The sequence below is a fragment of the Zalophus californianus genome, chromosome 3, assembly GCF_009762305.2.
Source record: "Zalophus californianus isolate mZalCal1 chromosome 3, mZalCal1.pri.v2, whole genome shotgun sequence".
NCBI classification, from domain to species: domain Eukaryota; kingdom Metazoa; phylum Chordata; class Mammalia; order Carnivora; family Otariidae; genus Zalophus; species Zalophus californianus.
Window position 1 is genome coordinate 173,344,740 of NC_045597.1, and position 23,226 is coordinate 173,367,965.

General features: G+C 37.4%; 1 pseudogene; it reads right to left on the reverse strand.

The window, feature by feature from the left end:
• Window positions 1–3,558: 3,558 nt before the first annotated feature.
• Window positions 3,559–23,109, reverse strand: LOC113920304 (annotated as a pseudogene).
• Between the last annotated feature and the right edge of the window lie 117 nt (window positions 23,110–23,226).

Sequence of the window (23,226 nt, forward strand, 5' to 3'; positions counted from 1 at the left end):
TACCTATATGAATGGGTAAATGGAGTGAGACTTCTCTGAGTATGCATTTTTTATATATTTTTCTGTTTTGAACCATATACAAGTATTGCCTATTCAAAAACTAAAATAAAAAGAGACTGAAAAAAAAAAACTCATAATGAATCCAAACAGTAACAAATGAATCTAACAAATAATTACTCATAAAAATATTCATTAGTTTGTATTTAATTACAAGGTTATTTATTAGAAAATTAGGAGTCAGTTCTCTAGCATGCATCTGTTCCTTTGTGCAGCTATGTGCTAATTGTTCATGCTACTGGTAGAAAAACAGAAGGGAGAGTGTAAAAGTCCTTCAGTGATGGACAGACAGTTCAGCTCAGCAAATGTGTCCAAAAAGAATCTATGTTCTCATAATGGGGAGAACAATTAGCCCAAGGTTTCCCCAAAACAGAATAAAATGGCAGCATGGCCGGGCTGGTGGGGGATTCACCTGGTACCCAGCTAGGAACAATCTCTGAGGTTTGAAGGATATAACAGCTTTGATCTTAGGCAAAGACAATGAAATCTAACAGCAACAAAAAGGAGCAATGTTATGAAACTTTAATAATAAAGACAAAAAAGTAAAGTTATTTTCATTGCAAGAATAAGAAGGGAAAAAATGACAACACACTGACCTCAACAGCAAAGGCCTTTCCAAGGGGCCTCCTGAGGACTCAGGGGAAGGAGTCAGTGGCTAGAAGGGACGTCCTGGGGCTTTATGTCTAGTCCAGGTTGTACAATCTACTTACGACTGAGGACAAGTACACTTGATCGCATAAAACCTCAAATGCCTAGGGAGGGAAATCACAGTGAAGGAACAAAGCGGCACTGCTCATCTCTGGATGGTCTCTGAGAGAGAAATCCCCCGCTTCTCACCAAGTGGTATCTGTGAAAGATTAACCCTGACCAACTGTGAAGATGAGCCCAGCCTGTGGAAATGGGTTACCAGGTAAGGATTAGGTAAGGGGATAGGTAGATTCTCTTGTGAGAAGACCCCCAAATTTTGCTCAAGATCTAGGTTTCAAGAATCCTCTACACAGCCCCGTTTTTTAAACATTAGTCTTTATTTTAGCTTCATCTCTAAATGCAAAGTATAGTGCAAACTTCCATGTTTTAGGTATTTATTGCAGGACTTTTTACTACTACCAACATTTTCATGCAATGACCCTCTCCTGAACTTCACACGTATTGATTTTAAATCTATTCCATAATAAAGCTAACTGTAGAGGATCAACTACAATATTATTTCAGTTTTAATTGGAGGTTTGTGTAAATAGTGCCTGGCTTGCACTGAAACATGGATTTCTGCTTTCTTCTAAAGTTTCAAATTGCAAAATAGCCACACTCTCTGGATCCTTTCTAATGGTTTCATCCATCGTGGACACTTCTCCCTATAGCCTTTCACATTCACAAGCTGGTTTTTGTTTTTGTTTTTAACACAATACTGGTGATTGGCTGTCTAGCAGGCAAAGTTATGTTCATGCTGTAAACGTTAATTTGGAAGCTCCGACAGGGCCTGTATATACCAAATTGCTGGAATAAAAAAAGTACCAGGCAGTGTAAAATGTCTCAGTATCTTTAATTAGCCTGCAGACATATTTCACTGCACAGTTTATTATATATAACTGGATGCTCAACTCTTGTTCAAATTATTGCCTTTAATACCGGATACTTTAGGAATGGTTAACAAATTACATATTGAAGAAAATGACCTTGTGTGCCAGTCATTTCACCTTCTACTTCTTTAAGTGAAGAATTAAAACAATTATATTTAACCCTTGGGCAAACAATAAAACGCATTAGATATTGTTGGAACGATATGCGCAATCAAGCTCAACTATGATATTTTACATATAATTAGTGTACCATTTCAAAAATACCAAGAGCCAAAATGTAGTAAAAAATCAGAAAGAGAGAGATATGGAGAGAGAATCTGGTTCTGCAAGATTTCACAGTCAGTTTAGTTGATCTGAAATGAAGTATTCTTTATATTCTAACTTCTAAAATTCTACTCCTACCATCTTAAAAAAAAACCCAGCATAATTAACATCTTAAAACAAAAATTAACATCTTAAAAAAAGACAGTATAATTAACAATAGTTCATGGGTTATCCAGACTTCTTTGGCTTTTCTTTTTTTAGCCTACTGCCATTCTTTTGTTGATATATGACTATCTGCTAACTTCCATTGAAAGTTATTTAAAATCCATATCATGGATAAGAGCCAGAAAGAAGAATAAGACTAATGTGAGATGGGATCTTCCCCATGCAGATGCCCCCTGCCTCCCAAGAAGTCAAGAGGGGTGGAGATGTGTGGGTGACTTGGAGCCAGCAAAGAGGTACAAGAAAGCAGAGGAATAGAGAAAGAAGCAGGTGGCCACCCAGAAATGAGCAAGGAACGTTGCATTGTGAGGAAAGTCCCTTCAAGTGCAAACTGTAGGGCCATTTACACACTGTGTGATGGAAGACGGCTCAGAAGTCATCACTGTGAAAAATGATGCAGTGATGTCAACCCCCAAGTTTGGTTGGTATATTGGAAGTCACGCCAAAAAGAAAAAGTATTTGAAGAGGTATTTCACGTTCTCATCAACGTTCTAAACATGGGGATTTTATTTTTGATGGCAAGTGTAAACTAACCTGAATAGGTGGTCTTTACAAATTCTTTGATGCTTTAGCTCTGTAGCAGTCCCCAAAGCAATAGGACATTATTACTCTCGCCTCCAATTTTTTAAAAATGCAAACACTTCACCACATGCTCTATGACAATGTCTTCTTGTCCACTGGGTAGGCAGATGTGAATGTGAGAAAACTTTGAAATGAGACCAATAACTAGCATGAGTATAAGGGATCCATCATAGTGTTTTATGGGTGTATGTTTTTTTTTACTTTGAGAATCCATTTTTAAGAAAGTAACCAAATAACACTTTGAGTATAAATGGCCAGTTTGGTCTATGCTTTTTAACTCTTCTGAACCTTTTTCTACCCTACAGTCTTGCCTCCAGATACCACATAGAGAAGGGAGAACCAATCTCCAATTTTTTTTTTTTGAGTGGGAAAATACGATTTTTCTTTCTTTTAAGTTTGTGACTTAAGGATTCTAAGACCTTATTCTTGAATTACTTAGTGAGAGGGCACACTTGTGCAGAAGACAGGGAGATGGAGAATGAAAAATGGAAACACACAAATGAAGCTTCCATAACAGAGTTCTTGATGGAGATGGTACACACTAGTATTTTTTTTTTGTCCAAGACTTAAAACTTAGGAAAGACCAATGATGCCATGTTAGCTGGAAGTAATGGAGTCACCCAATTTCAAATTCACATTTTAAGTGCCTATTTGCAATCAGCAAGGAGCCAGGCATGCTGCTTGCTACAAGGATTTGGCTTCACTGGCTCAAATTTTTTACTCTACCAAAAGATAGGGTAAAAGTCCACTGTCCAATCATGTTTGCTGAGAATACTGCAGCCTGAGTATAGACAAACTTCCCCTGAAGTTGCTAGAAGTTGTCATATCTGACGGTTTCAGGATCACCATATATCTTTCAAACACTGGGATAGTACGCAGTGTAGTTCATGAAGAGCTGAGTGCCCGCTGGGTAGTAGGCTGTGGAGGGCTGCAGTGCCCGTGGATTCAAAAGCACAGAGGGCTGATAAATGGCAGCCTCAGTAGGAATAACTGCTGCAGGAGCTGGAAATGTGTAGGAGGGAGGAGACAGGCATGGTAACTTACATGGTGGTGGGGATAAGCCATTTCGATTTAAAGTGCCCCCCATTAACACAAAGTTCATCTCCTCAGCTGAACACTGAAAGACTTCAACATATCTGTCCTTCATGGTTTTTTTATGACACTTCTGTGCAGCCATAAATGCTCTGTCCGCAGACTTCATCTGGATAAAGGCATCTCCTGATGGGCGGCCCTGGTGATTCAATACCATGTGAACCCCATGAGTTCGAATATCTGTGGAAAGTCCAGAATGTCCTCAATTGTGGCCGCATAGGGAAGACCTCAAAGGTGTATACACTCTCTAACATTTGTAGGGGGTACAAATTGCTGAGGTAGCACTGGAATAATGGGAGGGGTTGGAAGTGGAATAAGAGGGGCCGAAGAGAATCGATTCAGCACCTACTGGACTTCAGCTGCTGTGCTCCTGAAGAGTTCAATGTATCATTTACCCAACAAGTCCTTATGCTTCCTCAATGCATTCTGTGCATATTCTTCACAGGCAAAGAGGACAAAAGCATCCCCTGTTGGCCTACCATCTGGATAGGTAACAAAGAGGATGCCTTCCTTCCCCGCAGTGATGGGGCAATGCTGTCCAAAGAAGGCCACCACTTCATCCGCTGTGGCTGTGAAAGGGAGCCCCCGCATGTGGACAATGACTTGATTTTCCTTGGAAAGAAATTGGGCTACCTCATTGGATGTACCACCAGCAATTTTAAGAAAATCTTCACCTGTTGCTTTGTAAACCTCAATGTACCGGGTCCCCATGTGATGTTTGTGCCTCTGTAATGCTAGAGCCAATCTGTAATGCTAGAGCCAATCTGTTAGCGAATCTGTCAACATCCCATCCAAGTAAGAGAGCACGCTCAGCATGAAGACAGATAAAACCCGATGTGAATCCTAGATTTTGTTTTCCCATGAGTTTACATTGATGCTTTCTATAACCAAAACAACAAATTGCCTTGTTTCAAAGTCTGGAATTCCAGGATGTGCGTGTCACTGTCTAATCTCACCTATGACTTCTCTTTGACTAGTTTATTTAGAAGAAACCAATCCTCCCTCCTATTGTAATAATGAATTTTTACTTAATGTTTCAGCTTACTTGTTTCCCTTACCTTATTTTTTGGGGTTCTGTTCTTTCTTCATCTTGACCAAGTGTTGGCCTAAGGCAGGGTCTAGAGGATGGAAACTCTCAGACAAATCAACAGACAGGTCAAAGGCCATTTCCAGCATTGAAGTTTACCTAGTAAGAGAATGGCATCCTTTATTGTTTCTGCTTCCCTGAAAACCAAAATACTTGGAGATGAAGAGGGAAAAAACGCAGTGAAAGAAAAGCAAAGGGTCAGAGTACACAAAGTAACTACTGGAACTCAGGGCTTGATTCAAGCCCTAGATCAGCAAGTAATTAGTCTGGTACTCTTTGGTGGAGTCTATGAACATAATAAAATCTTTTCTTAGATCACTAAGTTTTAGGGTGGTTTGCTATACAATAATAGTAACCATAATACCTTCCAAACCACTCTGGGTATTATTCGAGATATGTTCAAGTTCATGGAAAAGTCAGAAGAGCACCAACTGAGAGCAAGCAACCTGTGGGAGCTGTGAGGGTACATAATACTGGCTGAAAATAGCCCAGACCACCACACATTCTTTCTAACTTTCATTATCCTGGAGGTTTTGATAATCATTCTCTTGCCTTTTTTTTTTAAGTGGCCTTATAAACCTTGAAGGCATCCTTCAACAATATAGCTTACTTTTGTCTATTTAAACTTTATATAAGTGGAATCAGGAATCATATTGTATGCCTTCTCTTGTGCCTTACTTCTTTTGCTCAATATTAGGTTTATTTAAGTAACTTACTTCTTAAAAAGTCAGGTAAGCTTCACCAAGCAGAATTGTATAGAAAAACTGAGTCCAACTCAGTCCCTCATAGCATATGTGATGGGGAAAAACTTCACAGTTGGTGCCTTCTGAAGGTTCTTTCATGCCTTCCTTCATTCTAGCCTTCCTTCGTTTGTTCAACACATATTTACTCGTGCTTAACTTGAGCTAGGCGCTGTTCAAGACTTTAGGGAGATAACCGTGATTAATATAAAGTTCTGTGTTTTCATGGGACTTACATTTTAGTAGAGGGAGATAGATAATAATCAAACTAATTTATAGATGATGGAGTATAAGTGCTAAAAAGAGGAAGAGGGGGAGAAAAAGGAGAAAGGAAAAATCAGAGTATGAGTTTATGCTTAGAGAGAGTGATGGAGAGGAAGGTTGCCTCTCTTATGCCCAGCCATGGTTTATCTTTTAGATCCCTCGGAACATCACCTCATAATCCCTTTTCAATCTCAACTCTCCACACATGGAATCCCAAACTCTTTCATCTCAAAACTGCACCCCTTTCTTGTCAAGAAAAGAAAGCTACTTTCCTTCTTGAATTTTGCTAGCATTGGAGCCTTGATCTTCAACCAAATCCTAGGGCAGTTTTTCTTTCTTAGATTTTTCAGGCTCTGAGGAAGGGTAAGTGGGTTCTGCTCCCTTGATGTGGGGAAGACGCTGAACCATCAAAGGTCACAGCTGGGTTCCTCCCTAGTGTACTCCAAGGCAAACACATCTCACTACAGCAAACATTAATTTTCTTCTAAACACAACACAGTTTAGTCCCCTATGAGGAAATAATGTTTCTCTTTGTAACATGGCCTTGATTGCCCTGCTTGTGAAATAACAACCCAGGACTCATTACGATAAGAAGCATATGACTACTTCCTGGTACTGTTTCAATTCCAGCCTTACTTGAGAATGGTCGGAAAAATCTCCAAGTATTTTCTGATAGCCCCTGGGAAGAGAGGTCTCAATTTGCCTCCCCACAACCTTAGGTGAGAAATTTGGGCATAATTCCAAATGCAAAAGAGATGAAAGGATGTTTTTAAAAATCAGGGGACAGGAATCATCACAGCTTAACTTTGGGATGAATCTTAGAACAATGATAAAATGTGATAACAATAATAGTACTAACAAGAACAACAAGAATAATAAAGGAGTAGAGAAAACCAGTCAGAAAATGACTTCAGGTTTCTAGATGGAAAGCAATGAGCTCTGAACTAAAGTCAGGAATCAGTAGGAAAAGTCAGAGACCAATTCAAGGCACATTGCAGGAAGAAGTTACAGAGCTTGGCAACAAATTAAACAGTAGGGCACTGGAGAGATGCCAATTTTTCATGTTTGGGGGATCATATGAAAAGGAGTAAGGGACAAATAAAGAAGAGGAGGGTGATCAGGGGCAGGGTTGTGGGACAGGAGAGGAAAGTCAGCTGTGAGCATGTGAAGTCTCAGATGTTCACAGACATCCTATACTGTGTCAAATTCCTAAATCCTCAAGTCAAGGAAGACTTCTCAGAAGCAGTTTGAAAAGAAGTTAAGAATGTGCGCACAAGAATTAGGCAGATGTTGGTCTGAATCCTGCCTCCACTCCTTGCTGCTTGTGTGCCTCTTGGCAAGTTACTTTCTCTACTCAGCATCTTCATCTGTAAAATGAAGTTAATACTGCCTCCCTCACAGGTTTAAGTGGGAGGATTACATGAGAAAATTTAAGTAGACCACTTTTAATATTTCTTGGCATACAGTAAATGGTATATACAATTTATAACTCTTACTCTTTGTTCACTGTTTTATTCAACCGTACTTAAGATAAGGACCCATATAAAAATTCTAGATTATCCTTATAGAACACAGGATCACTTCCTCTTTGTTCTCAAGATTGGATTTAAGCTTGGTGGTCAGTGACAGTTTGCCAACTCTTTCCTGTAGTGATGAGAAAACTTACATTGCTTGCCAAAACTCTTTCCCTATAGAGGTCAGGAGAATTTTACATTTTGCACTTTGTAATCATGATGAGAATTATGTGTCAATTCATCACACTTTTATATACTAAACCTTACTCAAGATGATTCCAGTTGAACATGTGCTTATCAAAGTGATGATCTAAAAAGAAGGTATCTTGCATGTGTGAATAAGGAGTCCCCTCCCTGGTGGATGTACAATAGCAAATCAATGTATTGAGTGGAGGTGTGAACAAACAAGGTCTATCAGAACCGTTGAAACACTCCCAAACCTTATGAATGAATGTAATACCCAGATGTTTGCTTTTGTGCTATTAGAAATTAAATGTCTACTTTAGAACACAGTATTAATTCCTTAAAGTTTAAAGGTCCCATTAGATCCTTAAAATTACATGCATACTGGGCAACTGTCACATAGTTTATAAAGATTTTAAAGAAGAGCATTCATTCATTCAGCATCTGCTGAGTGCAGACCCCATGGAAGAAAGGAAACAGACCTAGGGGAATCTGACAAATCTCACCTTGAAATCTGGCTCCGCCACTTCTTAATTAGATTCCTATATTTCTCTGATTCTAGTTCTCCCCTTTATAATGGAGATAATAAATCCACCTTGTAAAGCTGATAATAAATACATCAAATACTGTAAATGTGTTCCAGGTGCCTAGAGCCATGCCTACATTAAATAGAATTTATTAAGTTAATTGATATTTTGATATTATTAAATTAATTGCTGACCATTAAATAAATGGAAATTGCTGCTACCATTATTACACATGTTTAGTACTATAGTGCATAAGAGACAAGTACAGTGTTCCCCTTCAGTGGCTCAAATCTTACAGAGAATTACATAACCCTCTCCATGGTAATATTAAGGTTGATCCCAAACACTGAAAATTAAGAAATTTAAGTAGAGTACATTTCACAGACTTTGCTCTAAAACATATGAACTTCTTGAGACTGAGCTTGTCCTAGAATTCAAATTATGTTTAAGAAATGCAGGTCTATCAAAGAATGATTGATTTATAAATACCAAATTGGAAATAGTTCCAACCTTCAACAAATACTACCCCACAAAGGACCTCCTAGCTAAGATCTGCCTGTGTTACAATGTCTACTGGTGGGATCATGTTACTGCATCTCTCTTCCATAAGAAATTCCTCTGTGCTTTAGCCATTTCACTTTTTTCTTCCTGCACATTTGACCCTGCAGTAGTGTAAACATAACTATACAAGTCCTATGTACATGTAACAAACCTATAAAGCTTTTTTATATATTACAAGCCCAACATTTATAATTAGATGTGCAATATAGTACTAAGTAAATACTAAATATTAATTCTTATTTTTATCATTAAGCCCCTTTTTAATGGAAAAAATGGAAAATATTCACAAAAAAACTATAATATAGCTCATGTTCCACTCCCACTATATATGAGGAAACAAAGTAATAATTCATGGTGTTACTTTTAATGTCATGTTATCTCCATGCCTTATCATTCCTCTTTGAAAACATCTGTTGATAGCTCTAGTGTAAATACACTGAACCTATTTTCTGAAAGTATATCTTATAAATAACTAATAAGTAATGGTTATTTGCTCCGTTTCAAAAGAACTGGGAAATGTTTTGTCATTACCAACCACCTCTATTACAAGTAGAGGCCTTAATTCTAGGAGAGCACGGCATTCATCTCATCTCTTAATTGCCAGATGTGTCAAGGACTGCTCTAGGCATTAGAGGTTAAGACAGATGAATGATATTTGATTATCCAAGGATTTCTGTAGCATGTAAGGAGACATATGCTCATGGGTAATTCTAATAAAAGACTCTGTGTCCTCCGTGTCCATATGGTTGAGTGTTCACGTGAAATACATCCACTTGTTTTGGATGACACCTTTTGTAGCTATTATTGGCCTATATGATAATGAAACAAAGCTTTCTACCCATTTTTACATAGGTTGAGACATTTTAGAAATGAACATTAATTTACATTTTTAGTGATTCACACTGAAGTATCTATTTTCTCTTTAGATTTTTTTGTGCTTATCTACAGCATTATATTACCAAGTATTCCACCATTCACCCCACTACTATAAGTAAGAAGGAAAAAATGAAATTATAACTACCTGACTTAACATTAAGTTTCCTGAAAAAGTCTCAAGATGTTTTATAGCATCATTGGGTTGAATGCTAAGCTTTTTGTCATTATACTTTGAATACCTGAGGAAAATGTGTAGACCGAGAAAAGGAGAGTGGAAAAGATCAGGAGGGATTAAAACCTCACCAGGGAGTTAGAAAATCTTGTTGTATTCCTGTTTCAGACACCAATTTGTTGTGTGATGTTGGCTGCTTTGGCTTCTGTGCCTCTGTTGTAAAATGAGGAAGGAGGGTGGCTCTTTAGCTTCTGAAATTCTGTGATTCCAAGAATCTTAATGGGAGAAAAGTAAGGCCCCTCCCGTCACCTCAAGGCTCTCTTCAGTTCCTATGAGGAAAGTTGTGCCCCAAGTGGATGATGGAAAGTGACCGACTCTTGTGCCAGGAACAACTGACTTCTTGATAATTTTCTTAAAGTACTTCTCAAGTGGGAAAAAATAGAGGAAAAATAACTTCTGGATATTGGTAGCTGGATATTGTTAACAAATAACTACTTAATTGTATCTCTCAGAATTGAAAACAAAAGATGTCAGCAGAGTAGGACTAGTAGTGCCCAGATGAAAGTGTCCCTCATAATCCTTTACTAAAAAGCCTAGACCTCAGGGAGTGCAATCTGGAATTGAAAGCCTCTAATGATGGTTAGTTTTAGGCCACAGTAACCACTTGTTCACTCAAATACTAATCTAGTTGCTGCTATAAAGGTATTCTGCAGATGTGGTTAACATCTACACTCAGTTGATTTTTCTCAAAGATTTTATTTATTTATTTGACAGAGAGAGAGCGCTCAAGCGGGGGAACAGCAGAGGGAGAAGAAGCAGGCTCTCTGCTGAGCAGGGAGCCCAATGTGGGGCTTGATCTCAGGACCCTGAGATCATGACCTGAGCCAAAGGCAGACGCTTAACCGACTGAGCCACCCAGGCACCCGTATACTCAGTTGATTTTAAGGAGATTCTCCTCAATAATATGGGTGGGCCTCATCTAATCAGTTGAAGGGCCTTAAGAGCAAAACTGAGGTTTCTCTGAGAAAAAGAAATTTTGCCTGTGCTCTGCAGTGTTAGCTGCTACCCAAGAAGTTCCAGCTTGTTGGGCCTGCCCTATGGATATCAGGCTTGTCTAGCCAGGCCCCACAACTGTGGAAGCCAACTCCTTGAAATCAATCTCTACCTCTGTGTATATATGTGTCTATATACAATATATAGAATATGTGCTACATGTTTTCTCTCTTTGTGTGTGTGTGTGCATGTGTGTGTGTATCTTATCTGTTCTATTTCTCTGAGTAGAATTCTGCTCCATACACCTCTGGTAAATATACATACATACATATACGCACATATAATACATTATATATATCATATACATACATGTGTATATACATTTGTATGTGTATTTGAACATATCTGAAAGCATATTACTCATGGAAACATTTTTCAACCTTGATCTTGTGAGATAAAACTGTCAATTTAGAACAAAAGCTAACATACATATAGTCATTAATATGTGTCAAGCTTTTTTACACAAATTTATTTAATGCTCATTTCAACTCTTTGAAAATGGTATGTCTGTCATCCTGTTTTACAATTAGGGAACCTAAGCCAGAAAGAATTTAGGTGACTCACCAGGGCTACATAACTGGTAAGAGAGAGAATCATGATTCAAACTCAAGGAAATGGCTATAGAACCAGAACTCTTGACCACACTGCTATGCTATCTCTTGGCACCAGTCCTGAATTTCTCCCAAAGATTACAAAATGGCACTGTAGCATTAAGAAGTCTAGAATAGCCAACTTCAGATTTTGATTTGGTTGTTGGAACCAAATCCAGCTAGATCTCTGATCTCTCTAGTTAACACCAAACTTATCAAACAGTGATCTGCAATCTCTGATAGGCACAAAGTAGATGAGAAGAATCCTCAGCCACTATGAGGGCACTTCAAAAGCCATTGCTGATAAAAGCACATCTCTGTTTATCTACTCACGGATTTTGTTAGTATTAGGTACCAAATCAGGAACAGCCATGGTCTTTAAGGATGTTGAAGTGTTAGACTGGCCTTTGGAAAAGCAATGTAATCACTGCTATGTTTGAGGATGTCACCATTACTTAATAGGTTTTAGAATTTTTTATTTTCCAAAACTTCCCCACAGAAGTGGAAGGAAATTAACTCTCACAATTGAATATCATTTTATGAACAGTGCAGCCAAAAGGTCAGCTGTGGTTGGGGTTTCCTTGTCAATTAAAATCCAGACAAGATTGGTTGACCCCCAGTTACATCTCATAAGCAGTCCAATGTCCTCTTCCAAGACTTCCCAGACAGTCTCTGTTCTCAGGATCACCTAAGTGTTGGAACTCCAGTTTCTACTTAATTAGATTAGTGCATAGACTCTCACACCATTCTGTCCATGCTATTTTGTTTCCTTAACACATCAACTCAAACAAGTATTTCAATCCTCTACCATAATCATACGACTTAGTGGGTGCTACTTGTCCTCTCCACCAAGAAAAACTGTCTATGACTTTAAAATGAGCAACAGATAATACTGAGATTACTGTGTGTGCTTTCAGTGAAGGCCTACACACGGTCTAGTGGACCCTCTAGGGATTATCTGATTTTATCCAGGTGTGCACCTCTGATTATCTTTCTATTAACTAGGCTGTTTTACAACTCCCTCAGAGTTGTAAAAAACTGATAGTAACACAAAGGATTCTTGTCCAAAGCAGTAAGAATGAATTGTGCCCAGTAAAGACACAATTCATTTCTGCTTTACAGAAAAGATCGATCCCAAACATAAAATGTTACTGATCTGTAAGAAATTAACCAGTTTTGTATCTCTTAGCAAATTCATTTTCACATTCCTGATTTCATATTTATCACCATTCTTCACATTCTCACTTGAACTAGTCTTAATATCAGTTTCCTGCATTAATTAATGAGTTGAATAAAATCCTTGACATATGTTCATTTTATATTTGCATGAGAGCCATATTATTAACTTTTGAAAATTACACTATACCATTCTGACCATTTGGGAATTTACACTGAAGAAACATAAAAGATTTTAAATTGAATATTAAGTATCCTCCTTAAAAACTCTTCTGGCTTTTTTCATCGCCTCAGGTTCCAACTTCCAACCATGTTGTTAGGCTCCAGGTCTTTTGCTTTTTCTGCTTCCCTCCATCTCTATTCAAGGCACTTTCCTTTATGTACCCTGCTCTGCATTAGCAAACAAACTTCAGGAATTATTCTCCAATATTATTCTTTCCTCAATAAGAAGAATACTGGTACCAACTTTATCTTGGAAGATATATTGGTAAGCAAGACTGGAAAAGATCGAAAAGGAAAATAAACCAGAACACCAGCTCGTTTTTTATAGATGAAAAATCTGAGGCCCAGAAATAATTTGTTCACATATATTAATTCATTATTAAAGAAAATATGTTTTTTTCTGTAATATCTGAAAGTATTCTACATTGAACTAGAAAATTCAAATTAAGTATTAAAATGGAGTTATTTTAGTCTCATTAAAACTTTTCTAATAGGATGAGGGGGGAGTTTTAATCAAATAAAGTACAAATTAAATTCAGGGATATATAGTGATATTTGATCCAATTGTAGATTGGTTTTTCAGAACTGAGAAGGTATTTCCCTAAGGAGGAAAATGTCGTTAAGTGTTCATATTAGTAGATAAGATGGGTAATTTAAATATCGTGAATTTACCATAAAGTACTGTGTAAAACACCATTGTTACAATATTTTTGGGGAGGAGATATCCAAACTGGGAGAAACTTCCAAAATTTCTCTTGAATGTAGTTTCTTTAGAAAAAGGATAGGCTTATTTTCAGGTTGATGGAGAAAATATGAACAGTTGTAGTGATTTTAAAAGGAAATTCTAGGGGCCCCTGGCTGGCTCAGTCAGTAGAACACACAACTCTTGATCTCAGAGTTGTAAGTTTGAGCCCCATGTTGGGTGTAGAGATTACTTAAAAATAAAATTAAAAAGAAAAAAAAGGAACTTCTAGAAATTTTCAAAGTCCTTACAAAATAATTAAAATAGATTTCTGGAATATATAGCTGATGAAAATAATTAGAATAAAATGCAAATATAATAGCTAATATGTATTCAATTTCATAAATAGTTGCATGGCTTTCTTTCTTTCTTTCTTTCTTAAGACTTGACTCAAATGCATCTTTTTTAGTTAGGGAGGCCATCTTTGACCAATACTAACAAACTTTGCCTCTAGCACTTCTGACCCTTTTCCTGCTTTATTTTCCCCTTACCTTTTTATCATTATTGAACATACTGTATGTTCCACTTTTTAATTTTAATGTTTAATTAATTTTTTAAAAGATTTTTATTTGACAGAGAGAGACACAGCAAGAGAGGGAACACAAGCAGGGGGAGTGGGAGAGGGAGAAGCAGGCTTCCCGCTGAGCAGGGAGCCCGATGTGGGGCTCGACCCCAGGACCCTGGGATCATGACCTGAGCTGAAAGCAGATGCTTAACGACTGAGCCACCCAGGCACCCAATGTTTAATTAATTTTTAATTTAATTCCTCCCCCTAGATATGCTGTCCAAAAATGCAGGAATTTTTGTCCCTTTGTTTATAGCTGTATCTATATCAACTAAAACAATGCTTAGGCACTTGGTAGACCCTCAGTAAATTTTTGTTGACAGAATGAATATTGCATTCAGCAATGGGAAAATGTAATTTTTTTTTTAAGATTTTGTTTATTTATTTGACAGAGAGAGAGAGCGAGTGAGAGCAGGAACACAGCAGGGGGATTGGGAGAGGGAGAAGCAGGCTTCAAGCCGAGCAGAGAGCCCGACGCAGGGCTTGATCCCAGGACTGCGGGATCATGATCCAAGCCAAAGGCACACGCTTAATGACTGAGCCACACAGTTGCCCCTATAATTTTTTAAACAGACATAAAAATTATACAAAAGTTGACCATGGGCTAAGCCATGAAGCTAACCTCACAAAATTTCAAAGATATCCAACACATCACACTTTCTGACTACAGAGGAATTAGGTTAGAATTACCCACTAAAAGTTGACTGGAGATGGCCTACATCATGTGTCATCAGGGAAATGCAAATTACAATTGAATATCACTAACCCTTTTCAAATGGCCCCGATCCAGAATGCTGACCACACCAAATGCTGCAATAAGAACGCTCATTCATCCATGGTAGGATTGCAAAATGGTACAACCATTTTGGAAGATGGTTTAGCAGTTCCTTATGAAACTAAACATATTCTTAGCATATGATCCAGCAATTACATGTCTTGGTGTTTACCCAAAAGAGGTGAAATATATGTCCACACAGACACCTGCACATGATGTTTCTTGCAGCTTTACCCATGACTACCAAAACTTAGAAACAGCCTCTTAATATGTCCTTCACTATGTAAATGAATAAATGTAGTAATCCAAACAATGGAATATTATTTCAAGCTAAAAAGAAATGAGCTATCAAGCTATGAAAAGACATGGGTGAACCAAAAGTGCATATTACTACGTCAAAGAAGTCAGTCTGAAAATGCTCCATACTATATGATTCCAATTTTATGACATCTCAGAAAAGGCAAAACCATGGAAAAAAATGAAAAGATCAGTGGTTGCCAGGAGTGGGAGGAGAGGGATAAACAGGTGAAGTACAGAGGATCTTTAGGGCATTGAAAATACTCCGTATGATACTATAATGATGGCTACATATTATTATACTTTGGTCTAAACCCACAGAATATACAACACTAAGAGTAAACCCTAATGTAAACTAAGGACTTGGGTGAATCCACAGTGAAAGAACCAGGTGAACTCTGACACCTCTTCTTTCACCCTCGGCACTTCTTCCTCTACTGCCAGCCATATCCAGTGACTGAACCCAAGAAGAAGCCAATAGAAGCCAAGAAAAGCCATTGAAGTGGTCCATATAGGTCAGCCACCCAGGCCACCCAGCTGGTGGGGCAAGTGGAAAGTAATAAAGTAATCGAGAGGGATATGGAAGTTAATACAGCACAAAGTGGTGTCTACAAATAACAAAACTAAGTACACACAGCACTTAGTGATAAATAGTTGTGAAGATTCTCTTAAGATCAGGAACAAAACAAAATGTCTGCTGTCATCACTTCCTTTCAAAGTATTCTATTTTTTTCAATTCTATTTATTTATTTTATTATGTTATATTAGTCACCATACGGTGCATCATTAGTTTTTGATGTACTGTTCCATGATTCCTTGTTTGTGTATAATACCCAGTGCTCCCTGCAATATGTACCCTCCTTAATACCCATCACTGGGATAACCCATCCCCCCACCACCCCCCAAAACCCTCAATTTGTTTCCCGGAGTCCATAGTCTCTCATGGTTCATCTCCCCTTCTGATTCCCCCCCTTCATTTTTCCCTTGACACCTTCTCCAGGATACTACAATAAGGAAATGAAAAAAAAAAAAGCATAAAAATCAGAAAGGAAGAAAAACAATGTCATCATTTATAAATCATATGATAGTTTCAGTATAAAACTCAAATGATTTACAGATAGACTATTAGATTGAAAAGAGAAGTTGAGGGCGCCAGGGTGGCTCAGTCATTAAACGTCTGCCTTCGGCTCAGGTCATGATCCCGGGGTCCTGGGATCGAGCCCCGCATTGGGTTTCCTGCTCCACAGGAAGCCTGCTTCTCCCTCTCCCACTCCCCCTGCTTGTGTTCCCTCTTTCTCTGTGTCTCTCTCTGTCAAATAAATAAATAAATAAATAAAATCTTAAAAAAAAAAGAAAGGAGAAGTTGTACATATAAGATAAATATTTTAAAATATATCACATTTTTACGTAACAAATGTATAACAACATATAATGTACTAATAAATAAATTCAGTAAGTGGAAAGATCTATCTGTAGAAAATTATAAAACATATTAACAGACACTGAAGTAGACCTGAATAAAATGGAGAGTTAGACCATTTTCCTAGTTAGGAAAACTTTCTGTCCTAAAAAGGTCACTTCTTCCCATATTGATGTAGAGATTCAAAGCAATTCTGATCAAAATCTCCAAAACTTATTTTGGGGAAATTGTCAAAGTCATTCTAAAAATTTATATAGGAGACCTTAGGACCAAGGTCAAGTTAAGTGAAGAAAAACAGCAAGCTGAAGAAACTGACCCTACCAGATATCAAGTTTTATTACAAAGCTATATAATTAGGACAACATAGTATTGGTACAGAGACAAATAGACCAATGGAATAGAACAGAGTCTAGAAACAGACCCATACAGAATAATACAGTTGGCACTGCAAAAGCAATGAAAAGGCACTGCAGGAAAGAGTTCTGAAATAATTTAGTGTCTCCATTGGGAAAAAATGAAATTTGTCTCCTACTTCACACCATATAAAAAAATCAATTTCAGATTGATTAAATATTTATAAGCCAAAGTATAAAACTTTCAAAGGATTACATAAGAGAATATTTTCATGACCTCAAGGTAAAAAGGGATTTCTGAAGCAAGGCTTAAAAATCAACAACCTTAGGGAAGATTGAAAAATTAAGAACTTTTGTTCATCAAATGACACCATTAAAAGAGTGAAAAAATGAGCTACAAATTGACCAAGATAGTTACAATATATTTAACTGATGATGAATTTGCATCCAAACTATATAAAGTATACCTTATGAATTAATAAAAAGACAGGCAGACCAACTGAAAAATAGTCAAAGGATTGAGAGAATGAATGAAGAAATGAAGATGGTACCACAAAAGGTCATTGGAAAAGTGTTTGGCATCATCTAATACAATTGGACATGTGCATATGCGGTGACATGATACTTCCACTCCTGTGTATGTATTCAAAGGCAATGTGTTTCAAACTGCATGTTATGACACACTCAATTAAAAGTGAAACAGAGGGGTGCCTGGGTGGCTCAGTCGGTTGAGCATCTGCCTTCAGCTCATGTCATGATCCCAGGGACCTGGAATGGAGTCCCGCATCGGGCTCCCTGCTCAGCGGGGCGTCTGCTTCTCCCTCTCCCTCTGCCTGCTGCTTTCCCTGCTTGTACTCTCTCACGCACATGTGCTCTCTCTCTCAAATAAGTAAAATCTTTAAAAAAAAACAAAACAAAATTAAGTAAACAAAACAAAATAAGTTAAAATCTTTAAAAAAAACAAAATTAAAATAAAAATGAAATAGAATAGAAATATTAGAACGCACTGCAATTAGTAAGGGTAAGTATTGTTTTGTGAAATTGCTTTCTTTACATGTCATGTATGTGTACTAACTGAATTGTGAAGAAAAATACAGTTTTTTACTGTGTATCTCAGGCAAAAGTGTGAATGCTACTGTCTACAGAAAGTCTTACGTATGTGTGCTAGAAGACAAGTAGAGAAATGTTTATGACAGCACTACTATGTTGGGTTAATAGTCATTACCAGTAAAATAGATAAATAAAATGTGGTATGTTCATATAATGCAGCACATTGGTAAAAATGAACAATCTACTACACATATAAACGTGGATGAATCTCAAAAACAGAATGATGATCAAAACCAGCAAGTCCTAGAAGCATACATACTGTATGATACCACTTCTATGTGATTCAAAAATAAGGAAAAGTAAATATATTGCTTTGGAGCACATACCTAGGTACTCCTATAGCAAAACTAGCTGGCTAACCTATTAAGAAAATGACAGGAATTATTAAGACAAAATTCAATACAGTGGTAACTGGGGGTGGGGTGGGGAAGGAGGAGATGCAATCAAGGCATAGCACAGGGGTCTTCTAAAGCACTAATCAAGTTTTATTTCCTAACTTGAGGGGTGAGGATGTAAGTATTAATTTTACTATGATTCTTTACTTAGTACATATATGGTACATGCAACTATACATACCAGCAACTGTACCTGCCACATATGTACAGTAATATATATATCACAAATAAAATTTGAAAATTTATAATAAATGCCAGCTATTGTTATTTAATTCTATACCTCACTCTAATAAAAGTTTAATATTAGAAGAAAACACAGCACTATGGCTGATGCATAGAAGGTTTACATGAATATATAATTTATTTTAAAAATCTTTCAAAATTTAACACAAAGTTACAGATAATCAGTACTGTTAAAGCAATCAAACTTTTGCTACCTCTAGCAGGTCAACTAGTGTCTCTAAGAACTAGTACTGAGACCATGCCAGGCTTACCTCAGCATTTAATTAATGCCAAGCCACTGGTATCCAGACTCACCACCCCTCTAAAATTTGTTCAGAAATTTGATACTTGGAGGGGCACCTGGGTGACTCAGTCAGTTAAGCATCTGACTTCCCAGGTCCTGGGGGCCTGGGATTGAGCCCCATGTCAGGGAGCCTGCTTCTCCCTCTCCCTCATCAGCTCCCCCTGCTTGTGCTCTCTCTCTCAAATACATACATACATACATACACACACACACATACACACACACACACACACATACATACATACATAAAATAAAATCTTTAAAAAAATAAAATAAAATTTGATACTTGGAGACTAAAGAAAACATAAGTTGAATGAATAATTGTATAAGCAGGAAAAAATGGAGGTGGGGAACACCCTCAATACGGGATTGCCTTTGTAAATAATTACATACAGAATTGGAATACTCTGCAACCGGGTAGTGTGGCCTGGCATGAAAAGATGCTCCTGGTATTTTGCTAAAGTAAGATAAGTTGCAGAGCAGTTTTTATGTTCTAATACCATTTGTATATAGATACACCAAATGTTAAATTAGGAAAATAATAAGAATTAATCCATTTCCTAAATATGAAATAACACGGAAATAAAATGGTGGCAGAAGACCAGTTTAGTAATAATCATGACCAACTTGCAAGGCACTTTCTGATCATTAAAGAGCTGGTACTAGTCTGTGAAGAAATAGTTGTTTGTTTTGCCAGGCTTGCAAATGCTGACCCACATAGTTTTTAAAAATAGCAATAGAGACACTGCCTACCATCTTGGCATTCCTTATTGGTGGATAATGCCTTGTCCCTCCCCCTTATCTTCACACAGAGTGGATGCCCTTTCCACATTATGATATTGACACTTGAATGAACTCTGATTTGATTGGTTTGCCCCAAAGTGGCCCTGGTGAGTTTGTAGTCCTGAGAATATCAATGAAAAAAGTTTTAACTGCCCCTTCCCCATGTGTGCTTTCAATTTAGCTCACACTGGTTATAATACCTTATTTGAATATAAAATGTAACACGGTAAAATTATTAAAGCTTTTTCTCTCCTACCTTAGGCATTCAGCTTTAGGAATCAAAAGCTAACTTAACAGAATCAAGTCTATGGATGTGCAATAAAGTTGCAGCATAAGAAAAAATGAAAAAAGTAAAATTCCTGTAAGTAAAGTATTTGATGACTCATCTCAAAAGCCATAGGAGCCAAGATTATGTTTGGGATTAGGTTGTCTATCCCTAAATCTCAGATTGCTCCCCTGTAAATAAATATAGGACAGAAAATTTAAACATTAATTCTAAATCGCTTAGCTTGTTTCTAAATCTAATAAAGCCACATTCCAAGGACTTCTGAAGAAAGTCACCCTGCAAAGGCATTCTGTTCTAACTTCAGGGCAGAGGACAATAGGAAACATGTCCATGAACTGCACTTGCCATAAACAGCTCCACTGAGCCATTTCCTATTATTTTTCCTTTTTCTCTCCCTATTATCCAATAGTGTTTCTTATCAGCTATTTCTTCTCTATGGTGGGTAAATAAGCACAGCTCAGAAAATACCTGAGTAATGGATTTAATCTATTCAAATCTATTTCTTATGCTCTCAGGCTTTCTACCAAAGCTTTGAATAATAAGCAGCCTTAAGGGCATTCTCCCAGTGTCACCATACCTCCAATTTCCCTGCATTCTATTCATGCCTTTCAATCCCCATGAGTTATTTTTCTAGATAGGCATACCATTAGGGAGGTACTAATTTCATGTGCATAATGTCTATGGTGCTATTAGCTCACACCCTGGTGGGGGGGGCGCTGTGAAATGATTCCAACGGGGATAAAGAAACTGAGGCGGAGTAGAGTACTGATGACTTACCCAGACTGCAAGGCAGGGGGTGGCTCATTTGTTTGAGCAGTCGACTCTTGGTTTCAGCTCAGGTCATGATCTCAGGGTTGTGAGATCCATCCCTCGTGGGGTTCTGGGCTCCGGGCTCAGCGTGGAGTCAGCTTGAGGTTCCCTCTCTTCCTCTCCCTCTTCCCCTCACCCTGCTCATGTGCGTGCTCTCTCCCTAAAATAAAATAAATAAAATCTTTAAAAAAAAAAAAGACTGCAAGGCTGGATAAAAACACGGAGGCATCACTCTCTCATAGCTCCTTTTCCTCTGCAAGGAGTTATAGCAGAGATAATACACAGATCTTGGTGACAATGGCTAGTGTGGAAATAGATGCATTAAAGACTGAGGGGATAAGATCAGCAAGCAGGTCTCTTATTCAATCCCACAGGCTGGACTAGACAAGTGATACAAAGTCAAAATGTTTTGAGAATATTAAGAAATATCTACCTCTGTCGAATCCACTAATAAGACATATTTCTGATTCTAATGACATCATGATCGAACTGCATTTCACTGATCTGTGATGAAGATATTGTAAGGAGATCTCAGATTTTTCTAGTTTTGTATTCCTGTTTATAAAAAGAACAGGAGAGCTGGTTTGACTGACAACTATCCTTGGTGCAGGATTTCCTCTTGACTGTTAAGTATGCACCTCACTCTTTATAATGCATCTCTAGGACACAGCAGTCAGAAAGCCAGAAGATAACATTCATCATTAGTGAACTTGCCGGAAGCTTTAGCAGGATAATACATAGTAAAAGAGTCATAAATATTGAACCTAAGTTCATAACTGGGAAAATTTGAAATGTAATTTAGTTTAACTACACACCTTACGTTAGGGTACTCAGTAGAAAGTAATCTAAGAGTAAGGATGCATATTTAATGTCTGCAAGTTTGTTTTAACCATGAGTAAATTAATTGCTTTCAAACATGTTATTTATGGAAACAAGGCACAAGGTCATTTTTTTTGTTTTTCCACAAACTCACTTTACTATCATGTAACTGCTCTCTCTTTAATTATGTGGTGAGTTCACTGAATTGTCCAAAAGAATAAGTTTCATTGTTGCACTGAGTTGAAAAGTCTGGTTTTAAATATGTCCACTGGAAACATCTATCAGCAGTTCAAAGTATTATACAAAACTGATATTATGCCTTTTAATCTTTGCTTCTCATATTGAACAGGTATTATGTGTACTTTTTTTTGGTTAAAACTAGGGAAATTTGGACAGATTAACTCAACAGTGGTATCTATAATGTAACTCAGTATTTCTCTCAATCAATTTGAAGCATTATTTTCAAATATTTTAGAAGGAATATGTATATGCATGTCTAGGTATATAGATATACACACATTTATAATTTTTTTTCTTAAATAAGCAACTTTTCTCACATTTTCTTAAATGCTTTTGAAATTAGGTTCAAGTTTTCAAGACTTCAAGACACTATTTAATTACTTAATTCAATATTTACTACCTCTACCCCAATTATGCATGTGTAGCTCACTGAATGCCCATGATGTGCTATAGAAAATAACACAGGCCTTTTTCCTGTATGTAGGTTTCCTACGTGTGAATTTCTCAAAGCCTATTCTATTACCTGCAACAAGCATAGCTGCTTAAGGACTCAAGTGAGTCTTATTTCCTTTCAATATATATTTTTTAAAGATTTTATTTATTTATTCAGAAGAGACAAAGAGAGACAGGCAGAGGGAGAAGCAGGCTCCCCGCTGAGCAGGGAGCCCAATGCGGGACTCGATCCCAGGACTCTGGGATCATGACCTGAGCCAAAGGCAGACGCTCAACGACAGAGCCACCCGGGTGCCCTTATTTCCTTTCAATATTAAAAAACTGTTTTGACCTTCTCAGAACTCCTTAATTTAGCTGGCACCAGTCACTGAGCTTTTATTATTCTTTTTTTCTCCCAATACAATGAAATTCATTTAATTTTAAGAACTTTACTTTGATACTATCCTTCATTGTTTTTGGTATTAATATGCCCTCTCCATATAAAATGATAGTGAAAGTGGTTTCTCATATCCTTCTTGTATGTAAATTTCCCCAACATTTTTGTAGTGGTGACATTTTACCACTATGGCCAATCCAGAGTCTGAGAAATATTGCTCTGTAGTCTTCTTCGTCCTCTGAAGTTCATTTATTGTGTTTTCACAAATTTTTGTGGTAGTGTGATCTCGTCTGAGCACCAATATTGGACCACATGCTTCTTGAGAGCCCTGATGGTCACATTCATCTCCATGTTCCCTACGATACCTGGAATCCAGATTTATACTTAGAATGGTATCCATGGATGCTAGCTTAATCTATCTAAGTTCTCATGTACAATCATTGTGATGATTTTTTGAGAGGAAAAAAAAAGGTCTCACAATTTCAGTAGAATGTCTTGTGAAGGAAAACTCATGGGG